We start from the raw sequence: 23,371 nt of genomic DNA, 5'->3' as shown, positions 1-23,371 counted from the left end.
TGTGAATTTCTTCATGAGACTCTTCAGGAGAGTGGCACAGAATCCTGGATGAAAAGATCTGCCCAGCCAAAGTAACGACCCTCCTCTGACCATTCTCTGCCCTGGTGAGTTTTTTTTTTTTTTTAATAACCTCCGATCTTTTGGACCAAGAGCATGGCCTGCCTCCAAAGAACAGGTGTTTGCTTGCAGAACTATCCAGGTTTCTGTCCAGGCCTCGGCTGTCCTCACAGATGGATGAGCCTAAACATCAGTTCTTTTCCTATACTCACAGCTGGATAGTCTCTTCCTTCTCTGACTGCCTGAACTGTACCTCTCAGAAAGCACTTCCTAGGTCTGCCTTGTTCTCATTATGTACCATCCCAACCATCTGCATGAGGTGGATTCCTTCCTCTCTTCTGCTGTAGAACAGAAATCATGAACACCTGGGCTCTAGAAACAGGCCTTGCCACTTACCAGCAACCCTACCCAAGTGACTGAGCTCTCTGGGTGTCAAATTCCTTATCTGCAAAACGCAGATGATACCAGTACCCATTTTCTGAGGATTTTAAGGAACACAGAGTCTTAGAAATCCAGCACCTGGCACACAGTAATCACTCAAATATTCACTAAAATGGACTGATCATAAATGGATGCACAAGCTCCCCAGTCTGTGGAGGGGAACACAGTGGAGAAAGAGAAGTGACCCACATTGCAGCTCCATACATTAAGGCTGACCCAAACCAAGCAGGGTGACTCCTGTTCAAATTTACCATTTCAGAATAGGCAAGCAAGAAGAAACAGAAAAAAAGGCCTATTCAGAAAAGGTAGTTCTACCCTTTGAAGGGAAGTCTATTCACAGGCAACTATTTGCTAAAAGCCCAGAACCTTTTCACAAAATCAATGATCAAAGATAACTATTGTCTCAAGATGAACAAATAGGGGGTGGGAGGGGTTTGAAAGAGCCATAGGACAGGGAGGGTACCCAGCTCTCACAAGTGCAAGGGAAGGGTACTCAAATGGGTTCCCAGAACAAAAAGGCCCATAGATGTCCTGAGAAATGACACAGAGGACAGGCAACCTAAGCTATGGGCCTGTCAGCTCCAACTCTGGTAACTCCAAACTGCATTCCTGAGATTACAAATATATGTGAGTTATTATCTTGAAACAGATGAACATGAAGGTGGTGTTATCTCCAGACAACCAATCTGTGAGCTCAATTGTTTCCTGGCATCAAAAGGAAAACAGAGACGCATATACACAAACTTCATTACTTAGCAGCTTTTTATAACTAAAAGCACTTCAGAGGTTAAGAATTTTAAATGAAGATTATAAATGAAAACAACCTACACATGGATAGTACCACCTCTTACAAAACTCTTTCATATAGGCTATGTGCTTATTTAATTACAGAACAGAAAGGGAAAACTGCTTAAGTAACAAAGCCATGGCTGTACAGTAAGACTGTAATTCAACTGAGCAGAGCAATGGGATTAATTAAAGCCAAGATCAACAGAAAATGAAAAGGGGAAATATCCATCAGCATATACAAGTCTATCTTCAAACTTTAGAAATTAGGGGAAAGCAAAGGGATTTTAATATTGTTAAAAAGAGGACAACAGGCCCAAAATGGTGTCTCCTATGCTAAGCCCCATGTCCACAAACCACAACTTAGTTTCGGCTCTCCCAAAATGGAATCTTAAACCAGTCAATCGGGAATCACCTGGTCAGCACTACTGAGGTAATCTGCCTGACAGACCCCTAACATCCCTAAAAAGAAAGTGACCTTGCCACAAGCAATCTGCTTTTTGATAGCATAATTTCCCTCATCCTGCTCTCTGTTACTAAGTCTTTCATTTGTGCAGCTCCTTGGGCGCTCCTTCCCATCTGCTAGATGGGATGCTGCCCCATTCATGAATCACTGAATAAAAACCAGTAAGATCTTTGAAGTTTACTCAGTTGAATTTTTCAAACAATATGCCCTATTCTTAGAAGTAATACAAGTTCTTTTCCATCCTTTGACAACTCTGCCCCAATTACAAAGTATGAATTATTCAAGTTTACGATACTGGATTTCCCATTCCTTCTACCAGACAAGGATTTGGGAAAGGAGAGCAGAGTGGCACACCACTCTGTGCACACCACCTGTGTAGCATGTTCATCCCTAAGCATAAACATATCACACTAAAGAATGGTACTTTCTCATCCCACAAGCTCTATCTCCCTCAGCCTGCAGGTTCAAGTGCATGCATGGAATAAAGGGTGCTGCAGCTGACAGCAGGCGCTAAGCCACATAAGGGACCATAGCCATGAATCTTTCTAAGTCTACCCACATCCAACACCATGAAATCATCAGGCTGGCTAGCGACCCATTGGATTACCTTCTGCAGCAAAGGCTCCAGGCCAACACCAAATCCTGGAGATGGTTTTATGAACAGCACAAACAGCTTCAGTGAAGAGCCCCAGAACAAAAACCTTCCTTCATCTGCAGCCGCTGCAATAAGCCCATTCTGGCACATTCTGACATTCATCTCCAAGAAAGAGAACAAGCTGAAAAAGAAGGGCGCAGAGGGCCCCTGGACAGATGTGTACCACAGCTGACACTGGTTACTCGACAGCTCTGTGAAAATCTCTGGAGGATTTTCACAAGGACAAACCAAAAGGGGTGCTCCACACAGTTTCCTACAGTCATAAATTTGCAAATGCCTGCAAAAGCAGGATGCATGCAAAAAAGAAAGTCTTCAAAACCATCAAGAGTCTTTTAATTAACATAATTACTCATTCTCAAAGTAAAATCCAAGAAATTCATTTTAGTACATGCTCCCTGAATGGGCTTTAGGGTTCTGAGAACTGCCCCTGCCCCCAAACTGTTCAACATTCGCACATATGCATTTTTCTGGAAGAAGGATCCACAGTGCTATCTGTCACATTCTCAAAGGGACCTCCAACCTCCCCTCAAGTTAAGAAATGATGCTCTAGGGACTTCCCTGGTGGTCCGTCCAGTGGTTAAGAATCCGCCTTCCAATGCAGGAGATGCGGGTTTGATCCCTGGTTGGGGAACTAAGATCCCACATGCTGCGGGGCAACTAAGCCCGCACACCGCAAGTACTGAGCCCGCGCACTCTGGAGCCTGCCGCCACAACTAGAGAGAAGCCTGCGCGCTGCAACAAAGAGCCCGCACACCACAACAAAGACCCAATGCTGCCAAATAAATAAATTAAAAACAAAAAAACTGATGCTCTAGTGAGAAGCAGGGCTGGTCTATCCTTGGCCACTGGACCCTCAATTATTTTGAGCCCCTTAAAGAACTGAATAAATCCAAGAGCAAGAACTGCAGGAAAATGATTACTCTAGCAATGTTTAACACTTGTTTTTGATTATGGAAATCTGAGTAAGCTTTCTGTAATACTAGAGGAATGCCAAGCAGCAGACTTTACAAGAACTTAAGTACAGAAACAGCTTAACAAATGGCAAAATTACAAATGACTTTTTGTGTGGATGAAGATGAATCCAGTCCACTGAAATGTTCTCCATAACAAGTTCATTCACGCAAGCGTTTGCCGATGTTTATCTACCTGGTCTCTTAACCCAGTCTTCCCCTGCGCTTCATTCCGTGATCTAAGCCCATCTCACCCCTGTGCTTCCTGAGGGCTGTTTTTCTGGCCAAACTGGGCTCTATCACCAGTGGCTGGAGTCCTCTTGCCCACTCAAGAGACTATTGAGACTTGGCTTGACTCCTCCCAGAGCCCCCAAAGCAACTCCCACTGTACCTGGAACCTGGAATAAACCATGTCGTTCATTTAATCCTCTATCAAAGATTTGGAATACACACATCCTTGACCATCTTCACTTTATCCTTTTTCTTGAGTAACTCATTCTAAGCTGATTTCACCTAATTCTGGTTTATGACCAAGTATGGTAAATTAGCTTCCCTTTCAGCCATCCAAAACTTGCTTCAAGTTAGGGGATACACTCGACTTCTAGTGTAAACTATAGACAGTTTGACAAAAATTATCCCATCCAGAATGACTCATAATGGTGAGCAAGATGCTGCTGGGGCTACCACTTGAGGTGAGCAAGTGGAGGGCAGAGATGGGATAAATGTGTCACGTTTGAGGCGAGGTGGTTCGGCATTCCCACTCTGCACGTGGTCAGGGATGGGCAATGACCCAAGCCAGAGTCTTCTGTCATTAGAGAGCACTACTGGGGAAGAATCACTCTTGACCTTGAGGTCAGGATATCAGAGATAAAGAACAGCTCTGATGTCCCTATTTGAGCCCCTGAATTCAGCTGTGCCCAAGGCCCACTCCAGACTTATCACATCAACCAACAAATTCCCTTTCATTTCAACCTGTTTTATGCCTGGTATTTTCACCGGAGAGACCTAACCAATACAGCCATTTCCTTTAAAACTGACATCTTCACTAAAAACTTGGGAAGACACTATCTGAGAGTAAAAGACAAGTAACTTGCCTTACACATACACACACAAAATACTCTTCACATACTTCTTGTTTTGCTTGTTACGAACTACTGACAACCTTCACCACTACATGCTTCCCCAACTTCCCCATCCCACTCTACCCTCCAAACAGCTTCTAGCAAGCAGAGTACAAGAAAGAAAAGAAAGTGAAGATCAATGCAGGACTTCCCTGGTCGTGCAGTGGTTGAAAATCTGCCTGCCAATTCAGGGGACACGGGTTCGATCCCTGGTCCAGGAAGATCCCACATGCCACAGAGCAACTAAGCCCGTGGGCCACAGCTACTGAGCCTGAGCTCTAGAGCCCGCAAGTCACAACTACTGAAGCCCGCGCACCCTAGAACCCATGCTCTGCAACAAGAGAAGCCACCACAATGAGAAGCCCACACACCGCCAACGAAGAGTAGCCCCCGCTCGCCGCAACTAGAGAAAGCCCACATGCAGCAACGAAGACCCAACTCGGCCAAAAAACAAGATCAATGCACTTCACTCGCTACTAGAAAGCATATCCAGGACAGTCACCCTTGCGCAAGTGATGAAGGAACAGATTGCAAAATGGCCACCAAAAAAATTTTAAAAAAAGTTTTCAGGGTACCCACAGCTACCATTGAGAGGTATCTAAAATGAGGTTATTTCACACTAGGCTGACAAGATTCACAATAAGAAACAGATTTTGTCATGTACACAGTACATAAAATCACAGCAAAGGTTTTATGAAATACCCTTGAATGTGTAACACCCTTTGACATTTCCTTTTTCTCCCTCCTTAAACAATGACTGCAACCTACTAAATTCAGTTCATTACCCAGAGTATGAAAAACACAGATATAAAATAATAATTACTCTCTCTTAAAATCTAGATTGTGGTCAAAGTTCTCTGGAGCCCAAACCTATTCTCTCATTTTACACATGAGAAACTGAGACTTGAGAGGATATGCGACTGGTCCAAGGAAGGTACACAGCAGATGCAATGTGTCCAGCCCAGTTCCTTCCTTCTCTCCCTCTTGTGTGCACACACACGCATGTGCACACACACAACATGCACTGGCAGGCTCCACACTCCATGCAGTCTGCCTGTTTCAACCCTCACAAAAACGATCTGCTCACCTGAAACGTATGCTTCCTCAAACACAGCGGAAAATGTTTCAAGTGTGATATCCCCAAATTTATCTCACTTACACAAAACAATCTCAAAAGCCAATTCGCCGGCAAGCGTGCATGTTATTGCCTGGGATAGGACAACTGGGGACGTTAGTCACACACAAGGACACGGATATTACTAATTCCTGCTTCTAGAAATTACATAATACCAAGCCCAACACCTTTCCCTGGCACTGCTTCCACAGTGTACCAGTGTCTCTTGGCATAACAGCAACTAGGAACAAATAAGCAGTTTCAGCCTTAAGGGGACACCAAGACAAGAGAAGTGACCACAGGCAAAGTGAGGCCTGGACGGCTATTCTAGAAACCCTTTATGCAGAGCAAAAGAAGCACCCTCTCACCAATCGAATATAATACAGGTCAGATACTCCCCTACCTTCCCCCAATCTGAATACAACACAGAGGCCAGACACCCCCACCTGTTGTCTACTCAGTCAATGCTTATTCATACAAATCCCATTTTACACAGGAGGAAACTGAGGTTTAGGGAGATTATGTAACTTGCCTGAGGTCGAGGTCAAGGCCAGAAGGGAGTGGGCCTGGACTGATCCCTGATACGGACTCCACAGTTCTCAGTACACAGCTCCACCCAAGCCCAACCAACTCTGCTAGCCACAGCCCAGAGTCCTGGAACTTCCTACATTGAGCAGAACAGGCCAACACTTGTCAAGGAAAAGATCACAGAATACCCTACACCTAGGGTGAGCTTAAAAAAGCCTTTATTTGTAAGTATGTCACAGATCAAAAAGAAGAAATGGCATATTCATTTAGGTACTCTTCATTTGCAGTTAAATGCTCAGATTTAACAGTTTAACACAAACTAAAGGCATTCCACACGGACCTGGATACTGATGGCCCCTAGTAATGGTGACTGGCATCGACTGGTTCTTCTGGTCAACAGGCCCAAAGTCCACCAGCAAGAACTCAGCCTCCCAGCCAGACACTCCACTTTCCTGGCCCATCATCCAACTGCCTGCCTCCCTTCCAGGGAGTCCCTGACTTGTGATACAAACCTTCCTGCAGACCAGAATCCTTTCAACAAATCCAGATGTCAACACAATTTAATTTAGGGCCAAAAGAGGCAGGGAAGGTATGGAGAGATGCTACGCTTGTGCTCCGCAAAAACTTCCTCCATCAGCAACTCCCAATGACTGCTGCCTTTGTTCAGACAACCAGGTTTTAATAAAATAGTTAAGTTACATCTTAGGCCTGAGGATATACTGGACCACCTTCCCCTGATGGATCATTTCTCCACACTCTGCAGCCAACAACATCCCAGGGTGGGCACCCCCAAAGCTTGCTGAATTTCCATTAATCCCATTACCACCACTTTTTTTTTTTTTTTTTGCGGTACGCGGGCCTCTCACCGTTGTGGCCTCTCACACCGCAGAGCACAGGCTCCGGATGCGCAGGCTCAGCGGCCATGGCTCACGGGCCCAGCCGCTCCGCAGCATGCGGGACCTTCCCGGACCGGGTCACGAACCCGCGTCCCCTGCATCGGCAGGCGGACTCTCAACCACTGCGCCACCAGGGAAGCCCACCACCACTTTTAATCTCATTATCAGATAAACAAATCCTCACCTAGAAAAACCAGCCCCTACTTTATATCACCTCCCCCATTGATCTCTACTCACAGCTCACTTGAAGGAAGACCAACACACAGGGGGATCTGAAAGGCACCTGGCTGATCTTGATATCACCCGGTGACATGGTTTCCAGGCATGTCAGCTGGTCCACCTTCCTACCCTCAGCTGCTCTACTTTGTAATACCTGGCTACCTCTTCCCACTTCTATTCTCCACCCTGGATAATGACAGCAAATAAGTAGCTAACCTTGAGAGAGCACTGCCTCATTTTATCCTCAACTTAAAGATGGAGAAATGAAGTCTGGGGAAGGCTGAGTGACAGGCGAAGGTCACACAGCAGGCAGGAGGGCCAGGATTCAAACTGGGGTCTAACTGTGCCACACTGGTTGTATCAGTCTTTGGAGCAGGGCAGCAAAAATGAGACAGGACTGGACTGCCAAGAGGCTGTTCAAGCCCTCCCCAGAGCATTCAAATAACACTGGACTTCTATCACAGAGTCAGGAATTCTGCGACTTGATTTCAGGAAACAAAGTCCAACTCTGGGCAGGAGAGTAGAAAGGTCAAAGAGCAAGATCTCAGAGACACTTCTGCTTCTCAGAAGGCTTCAGAACACACTCAAAACCACATTTTGTTTTTAAACAGTTACTATTTGTGTGTGTGGGGGGAACTGTTAAAAACCTCACCCTTATAAACAAGACACTGTCAAGCTTAGATTGGAGAAGGGGAAATTCATGGAACTTTTCTAGAAAACTAATTTGTATCAACTTTCCAAAAACGCACACCCTTTGGTCTGGTGATTCCATTTCTAGATATGAAAAAAAGAGAAAACTTGAAAATCATGTCCAAAAATAGCAGAATTAAATTATGGTACATTCACGTAATAGAATTTTAGGCAACCATTTAAAATAGAGTATTTTGGAAATTTTCACAGTGTAATATTTTTTGAAAAATTAACAGCACAATCCAATTTTGTTACTCATGTAGAAAAAAACTGGCACAAAAATGGGGTTAGGTAACAATTTTTAACACTTAACATCACCTTAACACTGTATTTTCCAAATTTTAAAAAATGACCGTGCACTACTTTTGTTTAAAGAGAAAATCCCATAAAACCTCTTTTGCAAATGATGTGGATCAACCAGTGCTATTCCCCCTCAGGATTTGGTCAAGAACAGGACAGATGGCTGCTCTGCCCTATCTTTGACACTGGACTCACTCTCCATCTATTTCTTTAGAATGGAATACATCCCATGATTTATGCTGGGACATGTGGATGCAGTTTAATCAAGTTTAATCAGTTGTAGCCTGCTTGGACTGGAAAAAAAAAAACCTAAGTGTTTTTAAAATTAACCTTTATAACAATGGTACGAGTTTGGGTTGCATCTTCCAGACTGTTTTCTGTGCCCCACCAGCATTTCAAACTGTTCTCTAACAATGTACAATTTAAAAACCCAAATGGGGATCAAACCGGGCAGACTGTACTACATGTCAACATGCTGACATCCTTGCACTTCCATTTCCTCATTCTTTTAAATGGCTACACCACATTCCATTAAGCTTTTTTTTTTAACCCCTCCATCAAAGTACTAGAAAAATCACTGCAGTTAAAAAGTCATTGTGCATTCTCAAAAAGTTAAGTACCATGACCTAGAAATTCCACTCCTAGATATCCATCCAAGAGAAATTAATACAAATGTCCACACAAAAATGTGTACATGAATGTTCGTAGCAGCACCATTCACAATACCCAAAAAAGTAGAAACCCAAATATCCATCAACTGAATAAATAAAAATGTGACATATCCATCCACACAATGGAATATTACTTAGTTATAAGAGAAATGAAGTACTGATTCATGCTACAGCACAAACCTTAAAAACATTATACCAAGTAAAAGGAGCCAGCCACAAAAGGTTATGTATCATATGATCCCTGAAATATCCAGAATAGGCAAATTTATAGAGACAGAGTGTAAATCAGTGGTTGCCAGGGATTGGGGGGATGGAACGTGACTGCTAATGAATAGGGATTTCTTTTTGGAGGGATGAAAATGTTCTAAAACTGGTTGTGGTGGTGGCTGCACCACTCTGAACATACTAAAAACCACTGATTTGTACGCTTTAAATTGGTGAACTATCATTTGTGAATTATATCTCAATAAACCTGTTATAAAAACCCTAAAAACAAAAAGATAAGATTTTACAATGTTAGTATAATACTCTAATTTATATTCAATAAATATTTGGAGAGAATGAATACGTTAAGAAAGAATATATGTACCACAGAAAATCACTGTGCAAATATCTTTTTGTCTTCCCTTATACATAGTAGAAGCTCAGAAACTAATTGTTACAATGGATTGGCCAATCACATGAAATCAGAATATTAGAAAGGGCTCAATGTTTTTAAACAAAAAAACAAAACCTTTTTACTGACAAAATGAGATCCACATTAAGAAATGCTACGCATACTTATTTATCACCCACTTCAACTTCCTCTTAAAATACTTTTCCCAGGTCAGGACTGACCCACAGCCCAAACCCACTCACCACATTTCAAACTGCTAAGTGGGAGACGCACAGTAGACAGTGCACAGAAGCAACTGCATGCCATGCTGCTTGGACTATTAGTAAGTTTACTGCAATTAGGGACCTTAACGTTACCTTAGTTAAAATTCACGTCTCCCGGGCTTCCTTGGTGGCACAGTGCTTAAGAATCCGCCTGCCAATGCAGGCGACAAGGGTTCGAGCCCTGGTCCGGGAAGATCCCACATGCCGCGGAGCAACTAAGCCCGTGCACCACAACTACTGAGCCTGTGCTCTAGAGCCCACGAGCCACAACTACTGAGCCTGCATGCCTAGAGCCCGTGCTCCGCAAGAGAAGCCACCGCAATGAGAAGCCCGCGCACCACAATGAAGAGTAGCCCCCGCTCGCCGCAACCAGAGAATGCCCACGCACAGCAACCAGTGCAGCCAAAAATAAATAAATAAATAAAATAAAAACAAAAATTCACGTCTCCTGTAAGTCACTACTGACCAATTATGCCCACTGTTAATATTTTACTGATTTAAAAGTAATTACTTGCACTTGGTATTATGGGCATGTCAAATTCTTCCTAAATTATCTCTCCAGTTTATTCACTCAAGGAATATTTTAGCTGCTCTTCTAAGGTGCTGAGGATACACTAGAGAATAAAAATAGACAAAGCCAAGCAAACAAAACCCTGCCCTCACAGAACTTACAGTCTAGTAAAAATAAAAATAATAATAATTTAAGGAAATCTTATTTTTTACAAACTCATGTCTTATGAATTAAATAAAATGCCAGCACCAGCAAAGAATCCCCACAATTCTCACCTTGCAAATGTTCAGTCTTTTCAAAACACTAAAAATCACAAAGATTTATTAAACATTAATAGAAACACTGAAACTGTTCTCAATAACAAGCTTTTCTCTCCTTTTTATAGATCTGCCAGGAACATAAAGACAAACGTGTCAACTTCACAATTTTATTCAAAATCAGAATTCGAAACATTTCACATCCACACAATCGTTACAGATGACGACAGCGGGTTGTCAGAGCAGATTTACCAGCCCAGGGTCTTCAAATCATTGATACGAAATGGTTTTTACTATAAGTTAAAAAAAATATATCCCTCCAATCTCCTTCCAGAATTCATAAATCTCAAGTCATTCAATAACCTGAATTGTGTAACATGAAAATACTGCATCCCCTCCACCTCCAAAAGCAAAAGTGCAACTTAGTACAAAGATCACAACAACTGGCTCAAAAAGGTAACTTTTGGAAACAAAGTCTAAATTCCTCTAAACAATTCAATAATTTAGTGGAAATTTTACAAAGTGGCCAATGATTCTCTTGCAATTCTTAGGTAATTTTTTTTCTCATCTCTATCCCAGGAAGGGAAGGTAACCATATAGACACCTGAGAACAGCCAACCCATCTTTAAAATGCAGCCACTTTCATGTTCTAACTTTCACCTGTAGGCAAAATTCCTTATCTTCAGCAATTGGCTGGGGCTGAATTCTAGCAAGATTCACACATGTGGGCTCATCTCCTCAGGTTAAGACCAACTAAAACCATCTTAAGAGACTAACTCACTCCACAGCTTGAGCCCTTAGATACTTTGTTTCCTACTAAGGTTATGGGGTAGGGCAGATAACAGGGGAGTAATGCACTGTTTTAGATCAGGCTTTTCTCGATGTGGTCGAGGGAAATCATCGGAGAGGTTTATTTTCCCCAGGCTGAAAATTTGGGGGAGAAGGGGTTAGTTATCTACAATGCCTTGGGGGAAAGATAAATCCTATCCAAATTAAACCGAAAATAATGTTTTATCATATTACTGGCTAAGTCATAAAATAGACTGTGCCATCCAAAAACTTCTCGAAACTGGTAACATATTCATAAATCCTACTGGGTATAGCTTTCTTTACAACCTCCAAGGACTAAATTCCAAGAACTAACAATTTAAGGAACCTGACAGCCCCATTCATAAAAATCTCCCAAACATTATTACAGCACCAAAGAGCCACTGGCTTAGAGGTACACTGAGACGGTTTCTGTAAACACGAACAGGTAGAGCCCTCTCGAAGGTAAGCAGAGACACTTCAATTCTCATTCACTTCTCCAAGAGGTCACTTCTTGCATCCAGCACACACACAGAAAGTAACCCAAGGGCCAAGACCATACACCGCACGAGGCTGCACAAAACATTGAGTAAACAAACAAAAACAACACTTCAGAAAACAATGCGTGATCTTGACTAAAAGAGAGGTCAGTCACTCAGCAAAAGAACATGACTCATCCACGGGCCTGAACAGAAGTATTTATACTGCCCACTACACCGAAGTGGGATTTCCCATCTTCATCCAAGGCTGGGCCTTAGGAGTATCTCAGTCGGGTGAAGTTGTGTTATTTCCGTTTTGGAGGGAGGGGGGTCATTTTATTTCGCTGAATCACAACTCCCCCACATCCCCACCCCATACCACCACCACGCACAAGACTGCAAATAGACGAGACCCTGGCAAGGACGCCAGCAAGCACCGACCAAGCAAAACAAAGCGCCCAGTGAGGGGCTGCCAAGCCGGGAGTGGGTGGGTAAAGGGGGCCAGGCTCGCCCCTCAGTGCACCGCTCCCGCCCCCAAGAGCCTGTCTCCGGGCAGGTGTGCAGCGGCAGCCTTCTCTCTCCACCGGGGAACCAGCCCCGTTCTCTGCAGAGCTCCGGGGACAGCCCGGAAGATGAGGAAATGAGGGCGGGGGCGCGCTGCCCCAGCCTGGACAAGAGGACCAAAGCACCAGGGAGCGCATTGGGCCCGCCCCACGTGAGCGTCCGGGCCGGGGCCAAGCCCGCCCCGGGGACTGCGGCCGGGGACAGCGGCGCCTGTGACCACTACGCCGGGCCCGGACTTACCGGGGCCAGGCGCGCCGCGGAGTCCGCGGCGGCCGCTTCCTCCTCCTCCTCCTCCTCACTTGACAAAATGGCGGCGACAGGAAGTGCCGGGCGCCTCGGCCCGCCCCCCGCCCGCCCCCGGCCACCCGCCCCGCCGCTGCGCCCGCGCCCCCCGCCCGCGCCCCTGCCCTGCAGCCCTGCCGGAGCCGGGGGGCGGCGGCGCCAACGGCGGGGAGCCCGCGAACCGCCCTGCCGCCAACGGCGCAGGCGGCCCTGGCCCGGCGCGAACGGCGCGGGGACGCGGGAGGCCCGCAGGCCCGAGCCCGCGTCGCCCCGGCCTCCCCGCCCCCGCGCCGCGCCGATGGCGTAGGTGCTGGCGCACCGGCCCCATTACGCAATGCAGGTTACGCGGGCCGCGCCGCGGAGCTCCGCCGGCTGCCCCGCGCCGTCCGCCGCCCCGAAGGGCACCGGTCCTCACCTGAGACGCTAGGCCGCACGCCGCCCCCGCCGGCCGCCGGCCGCCAGCCGCCGCCGCCCCCTCCTCTTCGGGCTGCCTGCGCGGCGCCGGGGCCCGGCCGCCGTTCCGCCGCGCTCACAGGCCCCGCTTGCCCGCGGGCACTGCCGGCAGCCGCCGCTGCCGCAGCCACCGCTTCGGCTCTTCGGTTGCGGGAGAGCAGAACAAACAGCCCTACCGCCGCCGCCGCCGCCGCCGCCGCCGCCGCCGCCGCCAGCGCACTGACGTCACCGCGCACGCTGCGCGCGCGGTCACCCGCTGTCGCCGCCCGGCGTGCGCGCCCGAGACCGTGCCCGGCGAGAGCGAGCTCAAGAGAGCTGGCGGCCGGGAGGTGAGTGGAGAAAGTCGGTGCTCAAGGCCAGCGGGAAGATGAGAACCCCCCCCCCCAGACCAAGGGTGGGGACTGAGGAGAGATCTTGCAGACCCGAGGGAGGGGACCACGTCGTTGGACAGAAGGGACACCGCAGACCGAGGAAGGAGACACCTCAGAGGGAGGGGACCCCGCAGACCGAGAGGGGAGACGCTCAGACCGAGAGGGGTCCCCCCAGACCGAGGGAAGGGACCCCGCAGAACGAGGGTGGGGACCGCGCAGACCGAGTGGGGAGGCACTCAAACCGAGAGAGGGGACCCCGCAGACCAAGAGAGGAGACACCTCAGACTGAGTGAGGGGGTCGACCTACAGACTGAGGGACGGGACCGAGGGAGACTGAAAATTGGGCCTGAGGGAAAAGATCTGAAGGCAGAGGGAGACGTCCACAAATTTAGGAAGGGACTGATGATAGACCCTCAAAGAGAAGGGGGACAGTGAGGAGAGACTCCAAAGACTGATGGCAGAGGCAGAGAAGAGACACTGTCCGAGGGAGGCCGTGCTGAGAGGAGGCTGAAGGGTGTTGAAGGAGGCTGGAGTGGGGCGGTGCTGGAACATTAAGGGAGAGAGCTGCGATGGGGGCGCTGGTGTGAGGGAAAGGAGGTGAGAGGAGGCTGTTAGCAAGGCTGGGGAGGTATCTTTCTTGGTTGGCTGGCCAGCCACTGGGATCTAAAGACTGGAAGGTGCTGGACTTCGTGCCTAGGGCACTCTCCCTCCAGTTGTCCCCCAGCTGACCTCCTTCTCATCCTTAAGATTCAAACCACAAGCCAGCTCCATAAAACGAAGAGATTAGGCTTAGGTTGCTTACAGTTTAAAATGATAATCCTGTTAAATTTTTCAAATGGGAAACCATAACCTCCTTTCCCCTTTTGCCCTTATCGTCACTCTTTTAGCATTTTAAGTCCCATCTTTTAAAAATAGCAAGCTCAGTTATTCTAAAAAGTCCAGGTAATTAAAAAAATTCCTGATGGTCCCTTCTTTCAGAACATATTGATACACTAGGATAGCAGTCAAATAGTTTTGTCTCTATCATGGTTTGCTTGCTCTTCACTAAGGGCAATCAAACTATTGATAGGTCCTGGGCAAACTAAAGACTTACTTTTACTCTTTATTTAATTTATTTATTTATGGCTGCGTTGGGTCCTCGTTGCTGTGCGTGGGCTTTCTCTAGTTGCTGCGAGCGGGGGCTGCTCTTCATTGTGGTGCACGGGCTTCTCACTGCGGTGGCTTCTCTTGTTGCAGAGCACGGGCTCTAGGCACGTGGACTTCAGTAGTTGTGGCACGCGGGCTCAGTGGTTGTGGCTCCTGGGCTCTAGAGCGCAGGCTCAGTAGTTGTGCTGCACGGGCTTAGTTGCTTCTCGGCATGTGGGATCTTCCCGGACCAGGGATTGAACCCGTGTCCCCTGAATTGGCAGGCGGATTCTTAACCGCTGCACCACCAGGGAAGTCCCAAGAAGGTATCATATAAAGCTGAGCTTACCCATAGTCGTTTTGTTGCATTATTTACTTAATTTATTGTTGTTGCTGAACATAAATGTTTTGGGAAGCATTTGGAGCTGCCAGTTTGCAAGTCACATAATAAAATCTTTTGTCACACTTCATTTTAGACAATGCCATAATACCTAGTTGATTTACTGGACCCAACTAAAGGGCTTTTGGCTATGGCTAGAAGTCAGATCCAACCTGAAGAGAATTTGCAAGCTGTAAAGGCAGTTCCAAAAGTTTTCTCCAAAAATCTTGTAGGACAACAATGTCTCATTCTTTTTATCTTCTATAATGCATATCCTAACTCCTCACAGACAGCTCAAACTCAGAAAATGTTTATCCAGGGAATTCCCTGTCAGTCCAGTGGTTAGGACTCCAAGCTTTCACTGCCGAAGGCATGGGTTCAATCCCTGATGAAGGAACTACGATCCCACATGCCACGTGGCACGGCCAAAAAAAAAAACAACAAAGAATAAAACATGAAGTACATATTTCTGACTTGTTTTAAATATATATTATTATTTTTAATGAAGTACTACATGAAATAATTTAAATTGAACAATACAAAAGAATATAGCAGAAAAAGTGTCCCCCTTCATTCTTCCCCTCCCCTACCAGAGTAATCACTGTTATCACTTTGATGTGTTTAGACCTGTGCTGTCTGATATGATAGCCACATGTGGCTATTGAATGCTTGAAATGTAGCTGGCCCAAGTTGAGATGTGCTTTAAGTGTGTGAAATACACATTGTACTTCAAAGATATAATATGAAAAACATGTAAACTCTCTCGCTATTAACTTTTTATATTGATTACATGTTGAAATAATTTTTTATACATTGAGTTAAATAAAATATATTATTAAATTTAATTTTACCTGTTTCTTTTTACATTTTTAACATGGCTACTAGAAAATATGAAATCACAGATATGGCTTACAATGTATTTCTGTTGGACAGCACTGGTCTAGACTTTTTAGTCTATGCAGCAGTATATCTACATATAGAAATAGTTGTGTTATAAAACAAAAGACATCATTCTGTACTTGTTAATTTGTAATATGCTTTTTTCATTTACTACATCTTGGAAGTCACTCCACATGACTACTTGGAGATCTGCCTAATTGGGAGATAACTTGGAGAGAATATACAGTATTGTTATCTGGTATGGATATATCATAATTTATTTTACTACTCTCCTATTATGTACATTTAATTCATTTCCAGTTTTTCCATCATAATAACCAGTATTACAGTGAGATTCTTCTGCATTTCTCATTTTCTTTTCATACTTGCCAGTATTTTTACAGGTTAAAAAAATTATATAGTGTTTTCTTGAAAGCAAGGGTGAATTTATATAGCGTGATCAGCTTTGGAAAAGCTGGAGGTGTTTGATTTGCTATGGCCTGAATCCATGCCCACTTTCCAGTGAGAACTTGCCCGTGAAGTTACTATAAATTCTGGAATTTATAGTTAGGTTCTAGAGACGATGAGTAACCCAAGATCACACATTTACACAGTTTAGAACTCATATCTCCTGACTCCATGAAGACTGCCTTCTCTAACCCAGAAATCGACATTTTTTGTTTGTTTGTTTTTTTGGCCTTGCCACTCAGCTTAAGGGATCCTAGTTCCCCAACCAGGGATAGAACCCGCGCCCCCCGCCATGGAAAGGCAGAGTCCCAACAACTGGACCACCAGGGAACTCCCAACAAATTTTGTCTGTAAAGAGCCAGGTAGTCGATATTTAGGTTTTGTGGGCCATACAGTCTCTATAACATTGCCAATCTTTGTCAAACAAACATTGCCAATCTTTGTCAAACAAACATTGCCAATCTTTGTAGTACAAAAGCAGCCATAATTAATGTGTAAATGAATGGGTGTGGCTGTGTTCCAATGAAACTTTATGGATACTAAAATTAGAATTTCATGTAAATTTCAGAATTCACAAAATATTGTTCTTTTGGGTTTTTTTTCAACCTTTGAAAACTATAAAATCCATTCTTATCTGGAAGGCTGTGCAAAAACAGACAGCAGGCCAGATTTGTCCCATAGGCAGTAGTTTGCTGATCCCTGCTCTAGAACCTCGAGTGTAGAGAAATGGAAATTTCTTTACCATTATGCAGAAGTTATTCTGCTTACAACTTTTTTAAATTAATAGTTTTGGGGGAGCAGTTTTAGATTTACCTTAACATTGAGTAGAAAGTACAGAGTTCCCTTACACCCCCTCACTTCCCCCATCTTGCAGAGTGTGGTACATTGGTTAGAAATGATGGGCCAATAGTGATACATTATTATTAACTAAAGTCCATAGTTTGCATTAGGGTTCACTTTTCGTGTTGTACATCCTATGGGTTTTGACAAATGTATGACACATATTGACCATTATGTTTGCCAATATTTAACTCATAAGCTAGCTAAGAACAAAAATAAGCTTCAGAATAAAGCACTACAATTCTGTCAGCCACAAATAGGTACAAGATGGCTGTAAGGGTCATTTTGGTTTCCACTACTTCATTAACATTTATTTTGCTGTGTTTTTGCTTAGTTTCAAAGTGTTTTACAAATATCGTTCACTGCCACACTTAAAATAATGAGAGTGCTGGGAGACCTAGTGTGAAGAGCCATACAATTGCAATTTTAAAAAGGCAGTGGTTTTTTTAAAAAAGTTTCAAAGTGGAAAGAAAATGCAAATGTTGCACATGGGATAAAAGTACTCAAGAGGAAGGAGTCAGGAAGTCAAAGAAGGAATGATAGTAGGAGCTCTTATATACTGCTCGGTTGGTTCAATCATTTTAGAATACAGGTTGGCCTTGTCTGGTGAAGTTGAAGCTCTGCACACTCTACGGCCCACTAATTCCATTCCACGGAAACTCTCAGTGACACACTTAAGAAAGTTCAGCATAGCGCTCTTCCTAACAGCCCACACTGAAAACAACCCAAATGTCCACCTACCTGGTAGAATGAATAGATTGTAGTATAATGAAAATGAACAAATCACAGCCACACACAACACAGATGAAACTTACATACATAATGGGAAAACCAAAGAAGCAAGGCATACATGATGATTCCATTTCTATGTTGATTTCTAAAACATAAAAATAGACTGAGATTTTTAGGGAAATAAAACTACAGTTTCCTGTTGCCTGAGGAGGTCTGAGCCAAGGATCCATCATCATGAAGTCCTCTGTGGAGTTAGGAGGACCGCTGCTTCTGCTTGTTTCTTTTATTTGGTTGTGTTCTGGGCAAGAGCCAGTGGAGGTGTGGGGACTATAAAGAAAGACAAGCAGGTAATTACCACTGGTTGCTTGAGAGAGTGATCAGGAAGGGATGAGGAGAATGGTGTGGGTGGCCAGTTTCAGAGGTATAGTGGTATTCTATTTCTTTTTAAAATTTATTTTCCAAATTGAAGACCTGCCATGGCCCTGCTGATTCGTGTGTGTGTGTGTGTGTGTGTGTGTGTTTGTGTGTGTGTGGTAAAAAACACAATGTGAGATCTACCCTCTTAAACTGTTAAGTGTACAGTACTATTAACTATAAGCACAGTGTTGTACAGCTGGTCTTTTTCATCTTACATGACTGGAAAGTATTCTGCTTCTTGACTGTGTATTCACTCTACTATATGTTTTATGCATATTTGTATTATATTTTAATTTTTTTAGGGATAAAAAAATGAATCATATAAACAAGGAAAACTGTGCCTAAGTGAAGAGAACTGAACAGAAAAGGCTAATGATGAAGTTGACATGGACAAACTTCTGACTGTATGGCCAGGAAATGAGCAGCATTGCAAGATACCTTCTACTTTAAGACTCACACAGAAGGCTGGCAATTTGAAAGCTTAGAGGCTAAGCATGGTGGAAAGTGTTCCTGATAAAATTTCGGTCATGAGCCACTAATGGTCCCAGGGATTCAAGCCCTTATGGAATCATCATGGCATCAAAATGAATGACAATGGGTCAAGTGAGGTTGCTCCAGCTGCTTAAAAAATTCTCTTCAGCATTTACCAAACAGAAAAGGTTTCTTGCCTTGACACATCTTCACTATAGTTGAAACCAGCCTATTTTGGTGAAGGATGCCTGATAGAATTTATTTCAGCAAAGACTTCATGTGGGGGCTTCCCTGGTGGTGCAGTGGTTGAGAGTTTGCCTGCCGTTGCAGGGGACACGGGTTCGTGCCCCGGTCCGGGAAGATCCCACGTGCCGCGGAGTGGCTGTGGCTGGGCCCGTGAGCCATGGCCGCTGGGCCTGCGCGGCCGCTGGGCCTGTGCTCCGCAACGGGAGAGGCCGCAACAGTGAGAGGCCCGCATACCGCAAAAAAAAAAAAAAAAAGACTTCATGTGGGAATAACCTGCTCTCATTGGTGTAAGTACAAGTCAGGACTGAAAGCTTACATCTCTTTTACTCCTTTCATCTTCAAGACAAATGGGCTGAAGAAGCAGGTTCTTGGAATCTAATATGTTTATAAGAACAGCATCTGTATCTAGATTTATACTAGTGTTGTCTGGTAGCCAGCTTTCAAAAATGGCCCCCATTGATTACCCTTCTGTAATCTCCTCCCTTTGAGTGTGGTCCTGACCTAGTCACTTGTTGATAACAAAGAGATTATGGCAAAAAAAAAAAAAAAAAATTATGGCAAAAGTGATGGGATGTCACTTTCATGATTAGGTTACAAAAGACTGACTCATCCAGATGGACTCTCTTTTGCCTTCTCAGCTTGCACATTTTGATGAAGCAAGCTGCCATGTAGGAGAGGCCCAAGGAACTGAATGAACGTAGCTTCTGGTTAATGCCAGTAAGGGACTAAAGCCCTCTATCCAACAGCTGCAAGGAACTTAGTTCTGCCAGCAAACACAACATTGAAAGTAGATCCTTCCATAATCAAGCCTTCAGATGAGACCACAGCCTTGGCCAACACTTTGATTGCAGCCTTGTAATTCCAGCTAAGCCACACCTGACTTCCAGAAATTGTGAAATAATAAGCATGCTTTAATTTTAAGACACTAAATTTTGGAGTACATTGTTATGTGGCAATAGATAACTAATAACATACATCCTGGGACCAAATATCCCCTTTCCCTAGGGAAGATATATTTCAGCCTTAGTGGGGTTGATGAATAGTGTGGCAAGCAAATTCTTCCTTCTCCCAAAATATCCCCTTTGTTCCTCTGGTTTTGCATCGTTAAACTAGACAAAGTATATTTCAAATACTGGGGAATGTTGTGGTCTTAGTTCTTTTGAGGCGAACAGTATTGTCATTTAAATTATCTTCCAATCAGAAGGAATTAGGAACTTAGGTCTCTCTAAGGAGGCTATAGTTTTCCTTATGGGGACTATTGTAGTAAACAATTCACACATTCTGTTACCCTGAAGTTAGTCATTGGCCCTTCGGGGTTACCTCTAGAGAGGAATTCTTTCAAAAATAATTTCATGGCAGCAAATAAGGGAAATTTATGATACACTTGTGAGTTCTCTATCTTCACTCCTATTTAGAGAAATGCTCCCAAATCTTTGTAGGCATCTAAGAAGCTAAAATCCCCAGGCATTTACCATGGGACAAGTTGAAGATCTGTCCTGAGTGGGTATCTGTGGGCAGGTTACTGAGCAAAGACTTGATACATGCATCCACAGTGCCTACGCCCTGCAGGCACTCTATACTCAATATGTTGACCTGTTACTCATAAAGTTAGATTCCCAAAAGAAAGTGTTATATACTTTATGTTCTTTATTTAAAGAATCCAGTTTAAATGGATTGGCCAAAATTAGAGTATCTACAGGAACAGAGACAAATGGTCTTCCACATAAACTTAAAGGAATTCAGTTAGGAGAATGATTACTAAGGATATAAGTAACTTTTTTTTTTTTTTTTTTTTGCGGTACGTGGGCCTCTCACTGTTGTGGCCTCTCCTGTTGCGGAGCACAGGCTCTGGACGCGCAAGCTCAGCGGCCATGGCTCACGGGCCTAGCTGCTCCACAGCATGTGGGATCTTCCCGAACCGGGGCACAAACCTGTGTCCCCTGCATCGGCAGGTGGACTCTCAACCACTGCGCCACCAGGGAAGCCCAACTTTTAAAAAAAAATGTTGGGAATTCCTGGAGGTCCAGTGGTTAGGGCTTGGCACTTTCACTGCTGAGGGCCTGGGTTCGATCCCTGGTTGGGGAACTAAAATCCCACAAGCCATGTGGCACAGCCAAAAAAAGTTACAAGGACGCCAACACTGTAGTGGGAGTTCTAGCCAGAGCGATCAGGCAATAAAAAGATATAAAGGCATTCATATAGGAAAGGAAGAAGTAAAACAATCTCTGTTCACAGATGACATGATCTTATACATGGGAACTACAAAAGAATGGACCGAAAAAACCTTTCAGGGCTATTAAGCAAATTCAGCAAAGTTGCGGAATACAAGATCACACAAAAATCAGTTGTATTTCTATACACTAGCAATGAACAATCCAAAAATGAAATTAAGAAAACAATTCCAGGGAGTTCCCTGGTGGTTCCGTGGTTAGGACTTGGTGCTTTCACTGCTGTGACCCTGGGTAAAATATACAGAAAGAAAATTCCATTTACAATTGCATCGAAAGAATACTTACGAATACATTTGACAAAGTAAGTGCAGAAGTTATACCCTGAAAACTACAACACTGCTTAAACAAGTTAAAGAATAATTAAATAGTGGAGGGAGTTTCCTGTTTGTGGTGCAATGGCTAAGATTCCACGCTCCCAATGCAGGGGGCCCAGGTTCAATCCCTGGTCGAGGAACTAGATCCCACATGCATGCTGCAACTAAGAGTTTGCATGCCACAACTAAGGAGCCCACCTGCCACAACTAAGACCTGGTGCAATCGAATTAATTTAAAAAAAAAGAAATAGTGGAAAGACATCCATGCTCATGAATTGGAAACCTTAATATTTTTAAAACGGCAGTACTCTCCAAATTGATCTATAGATTCAACATAATTCCTACCAGAATATCAGCTGACTTCTTTGTAGAAAATAATATAACCCTAAAATTAATATGGAAATTCAAGGGACCCAGAATAATCAAAACAGTCTTGAAAAAGAGGAAGAAAATTGGAACATTCACACTTCCCGATTCCAAATCTTACTATAAATCTACTGTGTGGTATTGGCATAAGGATAGATATATAGAGCAAAAGAATAGAATTGGGAGTACAGAAATAAACCCATGTAGCTATGGGCAACTGACTTTTGACAAAGGTGCCAAGACCATTCAATGGGGAAAGACTCGTCTCTTTGACAAATGGTGCTGAGACAACTGGATAATCACATGGAATAGAATGACGTTCAACCCTTACTTCACACCATATACAAAATTTAACTCAAAATAGACCATAGACCTAAATATAAGGGCTAAAACCATAAAACTCTTAGAAGAAAACGTAGGGGTAAATCTTCACAGCTTTGGATTTGGCAATGATTTCTTACATACGGCATCTAAAGTACAAGCAACAGAGAAAAAAGATAAATTAGGACTGAAGCAAAAACAAAAAAATTTATTTTGCATCAAAGGGCACTATGAAGAGAGTGAAAAGACAGCCCACAGAATGGAAAACAATATTTGCAAATCATCTCTCTGATAAGTGTTTAGTATCCAGAACATATAAAGAAATCCTACAACTTAACGAGAAGTCAGGGACTTCCCGGGCGGCGCAGTGGTTAAGAATCCGCCTGCCAATGCAGGGGACACGGGTTTGAGCCCTGGTCCGGGAAGATCCCACATGCTGCAGAGCAACTAAGCCCACATGCCACAACTACTGAGCCTGCACTCTAGAGCCAGTGAGCCACAACTACTGAGCCCACAAGCTACAACTACTGAAGCCCGCACGCCTAGAGCCCATGCTCTGCAACAAGAGAAGCCACCACAATGAGAAGCACGCGCATTGCAACTAAGAGTAACCCCCGCTTGCCACAGCTAGAGAAAGCCCACGTGCAGCAATGAGGACCCAACCCAGCCAAAATTATTAATTAATTAATTAATTTTAAAAAACAAAAAACCGCAATGAGGGAAGTCCCTGGCAGGCCAGTGGTTAGGACTCCACGCTTTCAGGGCCATGGGCCCAGGCTCAATCCCTGGATGGGGGAACTAAGAGCCCACAAGCCGCGTGATGTTGCCAAAAGAAAAACAAAACAAAACAAAACGAAGGAAAAAAACCCCACAATGAGATAAGAGGTACTACTTCACACCTACTAAGATGGCTAGAATCAAACAAGAAGAAGAAGAAAAGGAAAATAAACGTCGGTAAGGATGTGGAGAAATTGGAACCCTTGCAAATTGCTGATGGGAATGTTAAATGGTGCAGCTGTTGTGGAAGCATTTGGTGGTTCCTCAAAATTTTAAACATAAGAATTACCATATGACCCGATAATCTT

The sequence above is a fragment of the Leucopleurus acutus genome (genome assembly GCF_964270905.1).
Source record: "Leucopleurus acutus genome assembly, chromosome: 3".
Taxonomy (NCBI): Eukaryota; Metazoa; Chordata; class Mammalia; order Artiodactyla; family Delphinidae; genus Leucopleurus; species Leucopleurus acutus.
This window is presented reverse-complemented; position numbering follows the sequence as displayed.